The 12,494-nt window shown below is 36.3% G+C and overlaps 1 protein-coding gene across 2 annotated transcripts in view; it reads left to right on the forward strand.

Annotated features, from left to right (window-relative positions):
* LOC137240908 (uncharacterized) overlaps window positions 1–12,494 on the forward strand; it is a 178,972-nt gene that overhangs the window by 150,956 nt on the left and 15,522 nt on the right. The gene's annotated exons all lie outside the window — the stretch shown is intronic.

Genomic DNA, 12,494 nt, shown 5'->3' on the forward strand with positions numbered 1-12,494 from the left:
AAGGCTATTTATTTATTACATCGCATTATTAATACATTTTGTAATATTGTGCATATTATTATTTAGGTTCATTAGAAAACACAGGGTAATGGTGCATGCTGTACATCTTCTCAACACAAGTCCTTTAGTTATTTACGGGGGTCATTATCAGTTTTCATTTCGTAGAAATTTTTCATTTCATTTCAGTTATCAAGAAGTTTTATACTGTTTTCACACAGAAAATTATTGATTTTCTTCTAATGAAATCGTAAATTTTTTGCTTTCACACAGAAGTAACTGCTCCATTAGTATGAAGGATGAAATGTCAAGCGAATAAAATGACAATGCTATATGACAGACAATCAAGGCGGAACGATACAAGGTGGCAGCATGGTGACATACCTACATACAAAAATAAGAATTCCATGTACTTTGTGTTTGTAAATTCGATGGACAAATGTCAAAATCGTACTGCGCCGGAAGTTGATGCATCAAATCAAATAAAAAAAGATTATAATCAGCTGTTCGATGCGGCCACCTTTTATCGTTCCGCCATGCAGACAATGACATTTACTTTGGCAAATGGAATTTTTAAGCACTGAACACACCAAAAACTAAGAAACTGAACGCTCCCATCAGAGTTGCATTGTGCATTTGACTTCATTAGGAATTCGATTAGCTACTAATGAAATAATTATAGATTCGAATTTTGCAGGGAAGATTGAGCTCAATAAGCGTCTTAATGTAGAAAACTGCCTTTATTATTCAATAAGCCGTCTGTGTGAAAACAGTATTATAATAATTGACGTACTGTCAACGAAACGAATCCTAATGATTAACTGGCGATTAGCGGTTATTTAGGCCGTTTCATCACAACTCACGCCAGCTAGCCCAGTTTCGCGATATATGACGCCATTTGAAGGTATCATAGAATTAATAATCTTTCTTCCATCTACATCTCCCAAATCAGTGGTGGTCCTCCTTTCTATGTCCCAAAATACGGTAGTCGGTAGAAATACTTTTTTGGTCGTAGCGTCTGTGATGACCTTGCTATCGCTCACAGAAACAGGATCCCTCAAACTTTGTGTGGCCTGATGCCGATAGCTTTCGAAAGGTTTCCTTGTAATCCTCCCTTCAATTCCAATAAAATGGAGCTTTTCTTATATACTAAACTACAAAAAATCACCACTAAACCTAGTGGAACTAAACGATGTGCGACCTGATCCGGCATCTAAGGCCAAACAAATCGGATATTCCATTACATGCATGTAACATGGCCATTGGTTAAAAACATTTTAACCTCAAATCTAGTCTGATAATTAGCAGTGATATCAGCCCTGCCTTAAATATAGTCGTCCAGTACGTGTACTAAAACCATAGAACATTCTAGCGTTTTAAACAAATAGTTTTTCTCGGACTCCTCCTCAAAGCAATGTCCCATGTGCTTCTCAAATGTTGGGAATAACAATTTTATGACAAGCATTCCCAGCAGGGATGATTAGGGTGGAGTTGAATCGATGCTTTACAGCTAAAGGCAGCATTTCCATTTACAACAAACGGTTCTAAATTAAGTTTGGGGGGTTACTAAAATAAATGAGACCTTGAATTACCTCTCAGACTACCTGATCATTGGCAGACCTTAACCTTGAATACGCTACCCAGGCAGAAGTACCAGCTATCGTAGGATCCTTGGTTTGAATCGAAAGGCACGACAAAGCAGTTTATTCCTAACAAAGAATGCTTAAGGGCTAATGCTTAAAAAGTACATATACTATTAGTCCAATAAAAGACGGCTATAAGCCCCTGGTTAATGAACATTTAAGCAAATCTGATCAACCAAAACAATAACCCTATCATAGTTTTACCAGAATTTGTTTGACGAACAAACAGAAAACCCCCAACTTAGTACTTGTCTTTTAAATAAACCACGTCCTCTTGGAAATTTCTAGAAGCTGTAATAGATGTCTCGATATCTTACAACTCCGTCGCTCTTTGTCTTCGCGCCCTGAGGATATGAACACAACACGTGCTCAACTTTTTTCCCGCAGCCCTCACTTGCTGAATCTGCTGCGTTAACGCCCTAAGTAAGAATAAAATGTCCACACTTATAGGTGTACTTACTGGGCACTGTAGTGCCAGACAGCGCCTTCTGGGATCTCGCTTTCTGGTTTGCTATAAATCAATAAGTATCTCCCTAACCTTTCAATCAACTCGCAAAATCGGACACTGTAACTGAGCAAATAATTCTCGGTGGCCTTACTTACAACGTGTACATGGCAAATGTCGACCATATTTGACATCCCATTCAATCTCTTGCCGGCCGCTTGTATGCTAAGCGTCCCCAGTATGGTCGCCAAGCCTAAAAACACGCTGGAGAAAACTGGCAGGCCTGTGAAAACACTGATCTCAGAACTGCAGCGGAATTTTTTTTTATGCCTCCAGAACATCATCTGCACAATGAGAGTACTTTCCGTAAAAAAACCCCACCTCCAGGAACATAGAAAGTCAACTCCATAAACCGTACGAATAATAAGAGCATAAAAAGGCACTCAGGAAAATTTACAAAAAGGCATCTTTCTACTATTGCAGGGATTACCAGGAGAGCCTCCGATCTTAAAACCAAATAACCTTAACTCGGAGTTGAAGAAAACAACCTCTCCAGGGAGACGCGCGTCACTCCAGCTCAACTGCAAGGCGCTATAAGCTCCGAATAGATTTTAGACCGAGCTTATCTTCCAATTCGCGTCGTTCTTCTTTTAATTTTTCAGAAAAAAATTGGCGGAGTGGGACCTAATTGCTTTACTCTTAACGGCAACGGCAAGGCAGATGAATTTTAGCTTAGAAAATTTTTATGTCAGAAAGACACTCGGGGTGCTTTCCCAATCACTGCCGAAGTGCAACCCCCTTGGAAACACTTTTTTAAAAGGTAAATTCTTGTTCCAAAATTTTTTATATTTCTTTGGCTGGGGCGTGAAACCTGGGTCTTCGGTTGGTATACGGAGCATGCTACCATCGCGCCACGGCGGCCACCAACAACAGTTTAACCTCTTATTTCTCCAGAATCAACTCCCCTCTTGTAACGTTTCCCAAATGAAACCAACGATTTTCTCAATTGTAATTTGGAACTTATCAGTCTGGTCCAAACCTGCTGAAACTTCAAGTTTCCTAAGACTGCTGTTAGAGGATTTATAGGGCGAAGCATTGCTACAACAACAACTGTATCACGCTTTCTGGATAGTCTTTATCAGATCCTCAAAACGGTTTGAAGGTGAAGGTTAGTGGCCACTTGAGCCCAGCCTAACTTGTTCAATGAAATAATTTTCAGACTGAGCTAAATCCATTAAATACAAAATTAAAACTTTCTTTTATGGGTTTCTATATGCAGCCAGAAACAGATCAGAACAAAACACAATTACCAATCAAAAATTTCTTTTTTAGGGCTTCATTCTCTATTACGAAACGAACGTTCGTTTCGCCTCAGAGAAGAATCGCTAGTGTATTTGCACTATGTTAAACGATGGCAACATATCTTTTGCCAATTGATTTCGCCTTCTTGTTTGACATAAAGTTAGAAACGTAAAGGCCGAACGAAAATAATCGCGAATACCATTGCTAGACGAAATCGTTTAGAGACGAATCGTTCGTCTGAGTTATCGTTCGCAATACAGAATGAAGCCCTTAGTTTTGCTGTGTTCTTCTTGTTTTCATCGTTGCCATTCTTTTGCTCTACAATATGCTGATATCTGTAGCCGATTAGTGGAGTATTGAGATTTGCAAACATGCTAACATACATACATACATACTTTCATCACAATCTGAGTCAGTATATATGTATGTATGTAACTATGTCCATTAGGCCGGGTCGATTTGTGGGGAGGCAAAAAAATCGCCCATTGCTCTGTGCAAACCATATTCTAGGGATCAAAATAAGAAACTTTGCCGAAGGAACCTTACCTCTAAAGCGAATTCTGATGTCCCCCAATTTGGGTCGAACTTTTGGATAGGGGCAAATTTTGAAAAATCCCACTTTCACCCATTTAGAGTGCTCCAATCGAGTCCAAATGTATGACCGACCCCCACTAACTTTGGAGGGCCAACCCACCGATGCCAGTGGCACACCCCCTGGAAGCCCCCTGGGGGTTCACCATACAAACATTTCAAATTATTTTATTGCAAATTTTTTTATTTGTTTATACGTAATAATAAAATGTTACGTATACGCAGTGGTGTACCTCTTTTCAGTTGGTATGGAAATGTTTGTGCTGATTTTTTCGTGTAAAGTGCAAAACCGGCGATTTTTTGAAATGTTTGTATGATGAACCCCAGGGGGGTTCCAGGGGGTGTGCCACTGGAATCGGTGGGTCGGGCCTCCAAAGTTAGTGGGGGTCGGTCATACATTTGGACTCGATTGGAGCACTCTAATTGGGTCAAAGTGGGATTTTTCAAAATTTGCCCCTACCCAAAAGTTCAACTCAAATTGGGGGACATCAGAATTCGTTTTAGAGGTATGTTTCCTTCGGCAAAGTTTCTTATTTTGATTCCTAGAATACGATTTTCATAGAGCAATGAGCGATTTTTAAATCGACCCGCCCCAATGTCCATATATATAGCAACGCTCACGTATTAGTTTTGCACAGAATTTCAAATGTTTGCTCTTTTTCTTTTAGAGGAAATAGAGCAGAACGAACCAAAGCTTTTGAAATCAATTTGCGGCAAAGCGATTTTTTTTTTTCGTTTTAGATTTGTTTGCTTTGACATAGATTAAAGTCAAAGAAAATTCCATTTTTTTAACACGATAGCAGCAGAAAACTAAAGTTCACTAAAACGTTTGCAATAATCTCACTCAAAAGCTTTTGCTAATATTTGATCCCTTTAGTGAAAAGTATTAATAGGCTCTGTAGTTTTTATTTTTAGTGTATTGTGTTGACTGTAAATCATTATAAGGCTTACTAAAAAAGTAGGCAATGTCTACTTTGTGCAGTTGCAGGATACAAATAACGAAGTTCCAAAAAACGAGCTTATAATTAGAATTCTAGGTATGCATTATAGTTTTCGACTTACATGGAATAAAGAGAAGAAAATATATCAAATTAAAAAAATTTTTTTTAAATCAACGGCTAAGGTTAAACTGGCCGGTCAATAAAGACCACACATAGACTGAATGTGTCCACAGTGTTACCAAAATTTGTTTGACGACGAAACGGGAAAACCCCAATTAGGTACCAGGACTTATGTTAAAGGATAACTCTGTACTCATAGAAAATACTTAAAGCTTTCTAGGACCTAGCTTAATTGTTGCATCGTGATCTGGAAACTCTGCCGCCCCAAGTAACGGTAGCCTTATCTCCGCAAGACACGGCTTGTTGTGTTTTCAATATTCATACGTTCAAACTAAGGTTGAGAAACAAAACAAATAAACTAGATCGTAAATTGTATGAGCATTTCATATAAAATCGTAAGTTTCCGCCGATTTTCGAGTTGCTCTCATATTTAAATTTCAATGGCAATATATTTTAAATATATCACGCCTCAACGCACCGAAGAAAAAAATTTTAAATTACCCTCAGCCCAAGAAAAAAAATTGTTTAGGAAAAACGTTGCGTGAATAAAAAAAATATTTTACAAAAACCCTATTTTCCTTTGTTTTTTGAATTATCTTTTCTTTTCTTATATCAATTTTTTTGCCAATTTTTGTTTCTGGTACGATATTAAAAAAAATTGCATGAAGCTTGGGTTAGTGTTTATATGATTTAAATTTTTTTTCTTTTATAAATTTTTTTTTTTTTTATTAATTTCTTTTCAATTTTTTTTTTTTGCTGATACTTGTTTTAAACTCAAAAAATTTATAATTTATAATTTTCAAAATTTAAAAAAAAAAAATTTATCAAATTAGCACCAACCCTAGTTTCCTAAGCAACAAGTTTTCCATTCATGCTTTGAATGGCTGAAAAAATTCAGAATTTTCTTCTCTGGAAATAGACTAAAACCTGTAGCCGGAAAACATAAATTTAACGTAATGCAAGCTAATGAAATAAATTTCCATATATAAATAACATTTCATATATCCACCACATCAAATTTTCTACTTTCTTTGTAGGATATGCGAAAATCAAAATTACAAAACTAAACTTCATACGTATACCGTAAATAAATTTAATTTTTACACTATATTTTTTTTTCTCGAATAAAAATTTTTTTCATAAATTTTGTTTAATAAACCTTGAAAGAAGTACTTCCAAATGTAGTTTTTGGTATTTTAAAATATTATTATTTTTGCAGAAATTTCACCTGACTAAATGTAGTCACAAATCCAATGATTTTATGCTGTCCCGTACAAAGGCATGCTTATTTTGGGTTTTTCACACACATAAACAAATATTTCCACGGCCGCCATGGTGTGGTGGTAGCGTGCTCCATCCTACAGCGCATTTCAGGTGCAGAGTGCAGCTTTTGACTACTTGAGTATCACACAGAGTCTGTATGTTTTCTCATTTATTTAGAGTAATATGGTATTAGCAGCATCGGAAATTAGACATTTTGTCTTAGTGGTCTTTATAATAATAAAAAGAAATCCTCTTAATATTTGCGTTCCATTTATTTAAAATGTAGAGAGCGTTTTTCGTATCGATTAACTTAAGAATATGGAGGCTTCGAAGAGTTGGCTTTTACACCTACTTGAGTGAAATAACAGATGAAATAAAAAAGCGCCAGCAGGTCCTCAGTGATATCCACAAAGAGGCGTTGGACCTCGATGCCAGGAATTGCCCGGCGAATCCAGTTCTTAAGGAAAAATAGCCACAACTCGCAGTAGAGGAACGCACTGTCCCTGGGGAAACGCGTGTCACTCTAGCTCAATTCCGATCTGGGTAGTGTAACAGGATAAACTCTTACCTATCCAGAATCAACCCCGACATACGAAATGTATGTCCTGCTTGCAATGTGTCCCCACATGACGCCAACCTTGTCTTCCATTGTAATCTCTAACATCCCTGTGATTATGGTCCACCCCTGTTGAAACTGCAAGTTTCCTTGGACTCCCGTTAGAGGATATAGATGACAATTTGAGATCGGTCGCGCTTATTGGATGGGGCGAAACACTGCTACAACAACAACAAAGAAATAATACAAAATAGGTTAGTTCCAAAAAAAAAATTACAAAGCGAATTACCTTTGGTTTGTGCGCATATCAATAAAAATACTTCCGCAATAGTTAAAGTGAATTATTAGTCTGTGTCTGCCAAGTAAATTTCTGTGGGTATTAGACACTCAACTTTTTCAATTATTCCCATAGTTTACTCGACTTGAAATAAATTTTGAAAGTGAAAAAGTTAGAAAAAGAAATTTTCTTCAATATTTTCCCTTCTATCAAATTATGTTCTATTTCTGTTCTTTCTTCTTATAAAACACATACGCTATGATCACAATAATAGCTGAATTCATAAATATTTATTAGCATAGTAATGAGAACTGTACCCGTATCGGTTCTTAAGAACCGCGATCCAAATAAATATTTTATATCCAAATAGCTTTAAAATGGTGAATCAAATTAGATCAAGTAAGGAAGGTTAAGTTCGGGTGTAACCGAACATCACATACTCAGTTGAGAGCTATGGTGACAGCATAAGGGAAAATAACCATGTAGGAAAATGAACCGAGGGAAACTCTGGAATGTACTTGTATGATATGTGTATCAAATGAAAGGCATTAAAGAGTATTTTATGAGGGAGTGGGCCATAGTTCTATAGGTGGACGCCATTTAGGGATCTAGCCATAAAGCTGGATCAGGGTTGACTCTAGAATGCGTTTGTACGATATGGGCATCAAACGAATGGTGTTAATGAGTATTTTAAAAGGGAGTGGGCCTTAGTTCTATAGGTGGACGCCGTTTCGAAATAGCGCCATAAAGGTGTACCAGGGGTGACTCTAGAATGTGTTTGTACGATATGGGTATCAAATTAAAGGTATTAATGAGGGTTTTAAAAGGGAGTGGTGGTTGTTGTATAGGTGGTCGCCTTTTCGAGATATCGCCATAAAGGTGGACCAGGGGTGACTCTAAAATGCGTTTGTACGATATGGGTATCAAATGAAAGGTGTTAATGAGTATTTTAAAAGGGAGTAATCCTTAGTTCCATAGGTGGACGCCGTTTCGAGATATCGCCATAAAGGTGGATCAGGGGTGACTCTAGAATTTGTTTGTACAATATGGGTATCAAAAGAAAGGTGTTAATGAGCATTTTAAAAGGGAGTAATCCTTAGTTCCATAGGTGGACGCCGTTTCGAGATATCGCCATAAAGGTGGTCCAGGGGTGACCCTAGAATTTGTTTGCACAATATGGGCATCAAACGAAAGGTGTTAATGAGCATTTTAAAAGGGAGAGAGCGTTAGTTCTATAAGTGGACACCGTTTCGAAATATCACCATAAAGGTGGACCAGGGGTGACTCTAGAATGTGTTTGTACGATATGGGTATCAAATGAAAGGTGTTAATGAGTATTTTAAAAGGCAGTAATCCTTAGTTCCATAGGTGGACGCCGTTTCGAGATATCGCCATAAAGGTGGGCTAGGGGTAACTCTAGAATTTGTTTGTGCAATATGGGTATCAAACGAAAGGTGTTAATGAGCATTTTAAAAGGGAGAGGCCCTTAGTTCTATAGGTGGACGCCTTTTCCAGATATCGGAATAAAGGTGGACCAGGGGTGGCTCTAGACTTTGTTTGCACGATATGGGTATCAAATGAAAGGTGTTAATGCGTATTTTTAAAAGGGAGTGGGCCTTAGTTCTATAAGTGTTCGCCTTTTCGAGATATCGCCATAAAGGTTGACCAGGGGTGACTTTAGAATATGTTTGTACGATATAGGTATCAAATGAAAGGCGTTAATGAGTATTTTAAAAGGGCGTGGGTCTTAGTTCTATAGGTGGACGCCTTTTCCAGATATCGACCAAAATGTGGACCAGGGTGACCCAGAACATCATCTGTTGGGTACCGCTAATTTATTTATATATGTAATAGCTGCCAAGATTTTAAGGGTTTTTTATTTCGCCCTGAAGAACTTTTTCATTTTCTTCTACTTAATATGGTAGGTGTCACAACCATTTTATAAAGTTTTTTCTAAAGTTATATTTCGCGTCAATAAAACAATCCAATTACCTTACCATGTTTCATCCCTTTTTTTCGTATTTGGTATAGAATTATAGCATTTTTTTCATTTTTCGTAATTTTCGATATCGAAAAAGTGGGCGTGGTCATAGTCGGATTTCGTTCATTTTTCATACCAAGATAAAGTGAGTTCAAGTAAGCACGTGAACTAAGTTCATTAAAGATATGTCGATTTTTGCTCAAGTTATCGGGTTAACGGCCATGCGGAAGGACAGACGGACGACTGTGTATAAAAACTGGGCGTGGCATCAACCGATTTCGCCCATTTTCACAGAAAACAGTTAACGTCATAAAATCTATGCCCCTACCAAATTTCAAAAGAATTGGTTAATTTTTGTTCGACTTATGGCGTTAAAAGTATCCTAGACAAATTAAATGAAAAAGGGCGGAGCCACGCCCATTTTGAAATTTTCTTTTATTTTTGTATTTTGTTGCACCATATCATTACTGGAGTTGAATGTTGACATAATTTACTTATATACTGTAAAGATATTAAATTTTTTGTTAAAATTTTACTTAAAAAAAAATTTTTTTTTAAAGTGGGCGTAGTCCTTCTCCGATTTTGGTAATTTTTATTAAGCGTACATATAGTATAGCAGTAACGTTCCTGCCAAATTTCATAAAGATATCTTCAACGACTGCCAAATTACAGCTTGCAAAAGTTTTAAATTACCTTATTTTAAAAGTGGGCGGTGCCACGCCCATTGTCCAAAACTTTACTAATTTTCTATTCTGCGTCATAAGTTCAACTCATCTACCAAATTTCGTCGCTGTATCGGTCTTTTGTAATGAATTATCGCACTTTTTCGGTTTTTCGAAATTTTCGATATCGAAAAAGTGGGCGTGGTTATAGTCCGATATCGTTCATTTTAAATAGCCATCTGAGATGAGTGCTCAGGAACCTACATACCAAATTTCATCAAGATACCTCAAAATTTACTCAAGTTATCGTGTTAACGGACGGACGGACGGACGGACATGGCTCAATCAAATTTTTTTTCGATCCTGATTATTTTGATATATGGAAGTCTATATCTATCTCGATTCCTTTATATATGTACAACCAACCGTTATCCAATCAAACTTAATATACTCTGTGAGCTCTGCTCAACTGAGTATAAAAATATTTGAGCTAGGAAAAATACGCACATATTAGATCCCCAATTTATAATTATTTGCAAAAAAAAGACATAGCTTGACAGTTTCGTATTTAGCTTTTGAGTGAAAATGGTTTTCTAACATTCGTATCACATGATACGAGCCCTGTTTTCGAACATTTAAAATAATTGATGAGCCTGTCGAATATGTATCCATTTGAGTTTTTTTATATCTTTGCGTATACCAAAATTTATTCAAATTGTAAAACTTTTACTTTGTCTGACTAAAATTGATTGCTCTACAGAAGCGCGTGCTCGAAAAAAATTCAGAAAACTAAATAAAATGTTTAATAATTTGAGAAAAATTTAAAGAATGTGACAGGCGACAGCTGTTTCGATTATACCTTGTAAATCTCTTCAAAACCTTTTCTCCTGGGAGTGGGATTTGAACCCGCACTCCTACGATAGTTGAAAGCAACACAAATGCATTCAGCACGTCATGCCTTAGTTGTTGTCGATTTTTTCCCAATTGGTTTCTCTGCATATTTAATCTTTTACACACTGCATACTTCGTATGAAACAGCTGTCGCCTTGTCCGTCCTGATGTCACGTTGTTTAAATGTTTCCCAAATTATTAAATAAATTATAAAATTGTTTCAAATAAATGTTTTCATACATTTAAAGCAACATGGGCAATCCCCGATTAACTCATGTAAATAAAATGGTTTGTTGAAGATTTTCTCTAATTTTCGAAAACGTTTCTGAAATTGGTTTGCCTAGTTTCGGTAACAAAATTCATAGAATTGTTTTCCTAAATCATCGAAAATAAAAATAGGTCATGTTACTCAATTTCACTTCTTCATGAGCTAGCTTATCGGGAGCTGAGTATTGAACTCGAAATCTCCAACATTCATACTTTATACTAGTGTAAAAGCAAATACTTTTTTATCCACTCAGCTTATTCGGCATTTAGGTACATACTTATTCTGTATGCTTTTTATACTCAGTTGAGCAGAGCTCACATAGTATATTAAGTTTGATTGGATAACGGTTGGTTGTACATATATAAAGGAATCGAGATAGATATAGACTTCCATATATCAAAATAATCAGGATTGAAAAAAAATTTGATTGAGCCATGTCCGTCCGTCCCTTAACACGATAACTTGTGTAAATTTTGAGGTATCTTGATGAAATTTGGTGCGTAGGTTCCTGAGCACTCATCTCAGATCGCTATTTAAAATGAACGATATCGGACTATAACCACGCCCACTTTTTCGATATCGAAAATTTCGAAAAACCGAAAAAGTGCGATAATTCATTACAAATAACAGCTAAAGCGACGAAACTTGGTAGGTGAGTTGAACTTATGACGCAGAATAGAAAATTAGTAAAATTTTGGACAACGGGCGTGGCACCGCCCATTTTTAAAAGAAGGTAATTTAAAAATTTTGCAAGCTGTAATTTGGCAGTCGTTGAAGATATCATGATGAAATTTGGCAGAAACGTTACTCCTATTACTATATGTATGATTGATAAAAATTAGCAAAATCGGAGAAGGACCACGCCCACTTTTAAAAAAAAAATTTTTAAGTAAAATTTTAACAAAAAATTTAATATCTTTACAGTATATAAGTAAATTATGTCAACATTCAACTCCAGTAATGATATGGTGCAACAAAATACAAAAATAACAGAAATTTTCAAAATGGGCGTGGCTCCGCCCTTTTTCATTTAATTTGTCTACGATACTTTTAACGCCATAAGTCGAACAAAAATTAACCAATCCTTTTAAAATTTGGTAAGGGCATAGATTTTATGACGTTAACTGTTTTCTGTGAAAATGGGCGAAATCGGTTGACGCCACGCCCAGTTTTTATACACAGTCGCCCGTCTGTCTTTCCGCATGGCCGTTAACACGATAACTTGAGCAAAAATCGACATATCTTTAATGAACTTAGTTCACGTGCTTACTTGAACTCACTTTATCTTGGTATGAAAAATGAACGAAATCCGACTATGACCACGCCCACTTTTTCGAAATCGAAAATTACGAAAAATGAAAAAAATGCCATAATTCTATACCAAATATGAAAAAAAGGGATGAAACATGGTAAGGTAATTGGATTGTTTTATTGACGCGAAATATAACTTTAGAAAAAACTTTATAAAATGGTTGTGACACCTACCATATTAAGTAGAAGAAAATGAAAAAGTTCTGCATGGCGAAATAAAAAACCCTTAAAATCTTGGCAGGTATA

The sequence above is a fragment of the Eurosta solidaginis genome, chromosome 2, assembly GCF_040869045.1.
Source record: "Eurosta solidaginis isolate ZX-2024a chromosome 2, ASM4086904v1, whole genome shotgun sequence".
Classification (NCBI taxonomy): Eukaryota; Metazoa; Arthropoda; class Insecta; order Diptera; family Tephritidae; genus Eurosta; species Eurosta solidaginis.